Here is a 4211-nt window from a genome sequence, read left to right on the forward strand (position 1 = left end):
GCTACATGTCAAATTTCACTGAAGCGAAAGTAATACAACCGACAGCTGATGATCTGCTAGGGCAACAGGATTTCAAAAGTTTGAGAAGGGCATTGGGAGTCCAATCCAGGTGGAGTAGTGAAATTTGACTAGTAACAGACAGGGATCCTCCAATCTGTGGAGGACACCGGCAAATTGGAGACTTACGGAGGAATTTTTTTACCCGCCAAGGAACACGCATACACAAAAGAAAACCACAGAGGACTACGGCTTTTACCAGCCCTTGTCCTGTGCGGTTCTTTCTTGTGTATGCGTCTTTTTTGGCTGGTAAAAAAATTCTTCCATAAGTCTCCAATTTGCCTGTGTACTCAACAAACCACAGGATCCCTGTCCACTACTAGTCAAATATTTCAACTCCACCTGGCTTGGACTCCCACCGCCCTTCTCTGTGGAGAAAGGGTGACAGCAGCTGGCAAAGGACAATGTTAACTGCAGATCAACTGGGGAAGCATTATCCTGCACTGATTTTGACGGCAGGTTCACAAGACAAACAAAATCAACTCGAGGAGCGGGGTGCACATCATGCGACTGAATGTCAATGGCCAGTGAAAATGGCACCAGCACTGTGGAATGCACATGCAGAAAACGAGACGCATTTTTTTGTCAACTTTGAGTAGCAGTCTACTGCAATTTTAAAGAGCAAAGCTCTCAAGTATGGCAACACTGGCACTTTTTGTTTTACTGGGGTGAGGGTCGTCGTGAGGGTTGAAGTCCATATTTCTTTTCCATCCACTGTGTTAATTGCGAGCTATGTTTACCTAATAGGGGCTGGGCATCTAACATCACCGTTATTTCTTTGCAGCAGTTAAAACAATACAGCATACATTTTATAACATGCTTAACGAATTTTTGGGAGCAGCATGCTTTTACCCTTCTACTATTTGTTGCTATTGAATCAGTTTGGCGTTGACAAAAGATCTGTAATAAGGAGTAATTACTCATTGACATCCACTCGAGCACAGCCAAATGGCTACAAAGGAAAGCTATACAGCTTTCACAGAAACTTCGTAGTTAAAGAAAGATTCGTCCTGGTCCGGTGTTCGAACTCAGAACCACCACTTCACTGGAGCAGTCGCTCTATCAATTTGTCCAACCTGGACGGCAAGCTTATGGTAGGGCGAGAGCGAAGTGATCAATAACTCGAGTGGGAACTGTGTTGGTCCAATGTTTTAGGACCCCTAAAACATTGGAGAAACTCAGTTCCCGCTTCATGTTACCTCTAAAACATTGGACAAACTGAGTTCCCGCTTCATGTTACAGTACTGAGTGACATTTTGGTCTATACACCAGAAATACCGGTAAAGCATCATGATAGAACACAATGTTTTTTAAAGGGATAAAGGAATATGTTCGCCCTTTCAGAGGGCACATATGCATAAGAGGCAACATGTGTGAAATAGTCACTGCACCTGAAGCAGTGTAAATTCCATTATGTTAACAGCAGCAGTCAAAAGCTTCATGAGCGACTATTTCATACAGATCATGTAATTACATTCATGTAATTCAGGATCAGATTCATGTGATTATACAGGGAGGTACTGCTGCTAAGTGCACGTAGAGCTCTGCATGCATTTCTAAACCCGGCTGTGAGCCTATGTCTACGAATTTTTTCTAAATAGGCAGGTAAGGTATGCATCACTGGAAAACAATACCTACCACAAACAGCTGAGTAGAGATAGCACAGACAAAAGCTGGAAGCACGAATGGCCCAGTAGATACTGGCAGCTGGCAACTGCAAATAAATATGTCAGAGCAACTGTTGTCAGTGGCCGTAACAATGTCATGAATGACAAGAGAAGAAATTGTCTACTGCTTCATAAATTAGAATAAGGTAGTAACATAGGAACACAAAAAGCAATGAGAGGGCCCATGACAAAAGAAATGAACAGATTGTATGTGATGCACCGATATACATTTTTTCAGTAGATTTACATGACTGTCACACCCGCACAGAAAGATGAGCAGGCTGGAATACCACTATTTTTATGCATGATGAAAGGAGCTTAACTATTCGAATATAGCATGCACAGGATTTAATTATTACTACTAGGGTGCTTTGCAGCAGCACCGAAGGTATTTTTAAATTGAACGTAGCGACCAGTAGACCCGCCTGCTTTGCACAAATGATGAGAGGATGGAAAAGGCATGCATTCATTAGCAAGAAGCACGATATCTCACATCACAGCATGAAACGAAAATTGGTATTGCATTTAACAAATCTGCACAGAAATAAAAACTGCCTAGTGGCAATGCAAGTAAGAGCAAGGGAAAAAAATACCGAAGAAAACTGGTGAGTGTGGTGCAGGATGGTCTGTGGGTAGGGTCTCGTGCCTGGGAATAGTTCCGAGCGCGGAGAATCGCCGGCAGCACAGCTGGTGGCAGTCAACCAAGAATAAATAAGAGAAAGTGAAAATCAATAACAAACCATCACCGATATAGCGAACGACTTGACAGCGGGCCGCACAAACGAGGGATATAGCAAAAAGCTTGAAATCCTAAATAAGTGCGCAGTTGCATCCCAAACAGTTCTCAAAATCTGAAGGCGAGGAAGCATCGACACCTACACCTCAGGGCAGACGCAAGAACGATCTAACTTTGACACAATACTGTGTCAAATTCTGTTCCATGGGGAAGCACAGATAAAAATTTACAAATGACTAGGCAAGGGATATGCCCCAGCCTTTTACACGCGATCATCGTCCCCGAAAAAATTGTATGACAAATATTATGGCGTAAGCACTAATCCCACGAGTACACACACTGAGCACTGTCTGTTGGCAGCTGGCCTAGCGCGAGTGCTCTGTCGCGCGGCACTGCCGCTCATCGTCATCTTCTAAGTAGCACAAATCAATCCGACGGGCACCAGCCGCGAGGCAACTCGACCGTTGTCAGTTCCCTTCTCTGTCCGCAGCTGGCCTAGCAAGAGCGCTCTCTAACAACGTGGCACTGCACGCTCATCATCCTGTCCTATGCAGCACAAATCTATGCTATTGGAATGTAGTAAACATTGTCTGTTGTTTTTCGCAGCGCTAGCAAGCCACCGCATCACTCTGTTGTGATAACTGGTGGCATTTTTATTTACCGTGGCACCCGAGTACTAAACGCAGATAGAGAATATGGAGCAACAGTTGCCATGCGGCCTATACGCCCGTTCTTTTCTGGTAAAGGCCGATTCACACGATTTTCCGTTCGCCCGCTGCCGCGGCCGACAGCGCGCCTCTCAATGTGGTGACGCATGAATACGTAGTGCGCAGGCCGCGGGCGAACGGACCGTCGTGTGAATCGGCGTTAACGCATTATAGCTGAGGCAACCGCACGCAGACTGCCTGCACTGCCATCCCTATATAGGCGCACACTAATAACGCGTGCGAATAGAGATCAGAAGTAAAGAAACGTACACGGGACTCACCGTTCAGACGGCTCATCAAGGCTTAGCAAAACCGCACATTCTTCTTCGTTGCCTCTCCAGATGACAAGAAGTCGTAGCGCTACCTTTCTTCAGGGCTTTACCCGTTCAAAATCACCAGTGTTGACAGGGCGTAATTCTCGTCGTTGGTTTCCAAAACACACTTGTGTTCTTCATACACGTCCACCGCACGAGCACTCAAACAATGCTACGAAAACCCAAATAACACAAAACGTGACGACGGCTGCAGTTTTGCTTCGTTGAAAAAACCTACAAATGCGCTTTTTTTATTACTAATATTTGAATTGTGTTCGCAACAAAAACAAATTATATTTTTTAATTTTATTTCTTTATTAAATGCGAATACCAAAGCGCTTTTAGATACTTTTGCTGACATGTCGTTTGTAGAAGCTGCGATCCTGTGATCCCATCCCCGGGTGTCCTAGCAGACGACGGCGCAGACGACGCTGTTGACGGAATGCAATTTCGATTGACGGCAGCGAAAATCCCTTAAATGCGACAAAAAAGGCAAAGAAACGCACCGTATCGCAAACTGGTCCATGTCAAGGATATGTTCGACGCGAGCGGTAGGACAAAGAGCAGCTGTGATGCATTACTCTACGCGACACTGGCATGGTCGACGGAGATCTACATAAAACAGAGCTTAAATGTGACCCGTACAAGCGGAAACTGTGATATCAACTGCGTTACGGAACTACGACGATGCTTGCTTCACACTTTAGCTTATATGCAACAGCGGCCCGCA

At 45.0% G+C, this 4211-nt stretch overlaps 1 long non-coding RNA gene across 1 annotated transcript; it reads right to left on the reverse strand.

Annotated features, from left to right (window-relative positions):
- Nucleotides 1-1724: 1724 nt before the first annotated feature.
- On the reverse strand, nucleotides 1725-3993 carry LOC149337884 (uncharacterized). The gene is made up of 3 exons (XR_016284669.1): nucleotides 3449-3993; nucleotides 2318-2411; nucleotides 1725-1771 (listed from the first exon to the last, which is right to left on the reverse strand). It is a non-coding gene; the product is annotated as an uncharacterized LOC149337884 (long non-coding RNA).
- Nucleotides 3994-4211: the final 218 nt, after the last annotated feature.

This window comes from Amblyomma mixtum, chromosome 7 (assembly GCF_055824585.1).
Source record: "Amblyomma mixtum isolate Tamu chromosome 7, ASM5582458v1, whole genome shotgun sequence".
NCBI lineage: Eukaryota > Metazoa > Arthropoda > Arachnida > Ixodida > Ixodidae > Amblyomma > Amblyomma mixtum.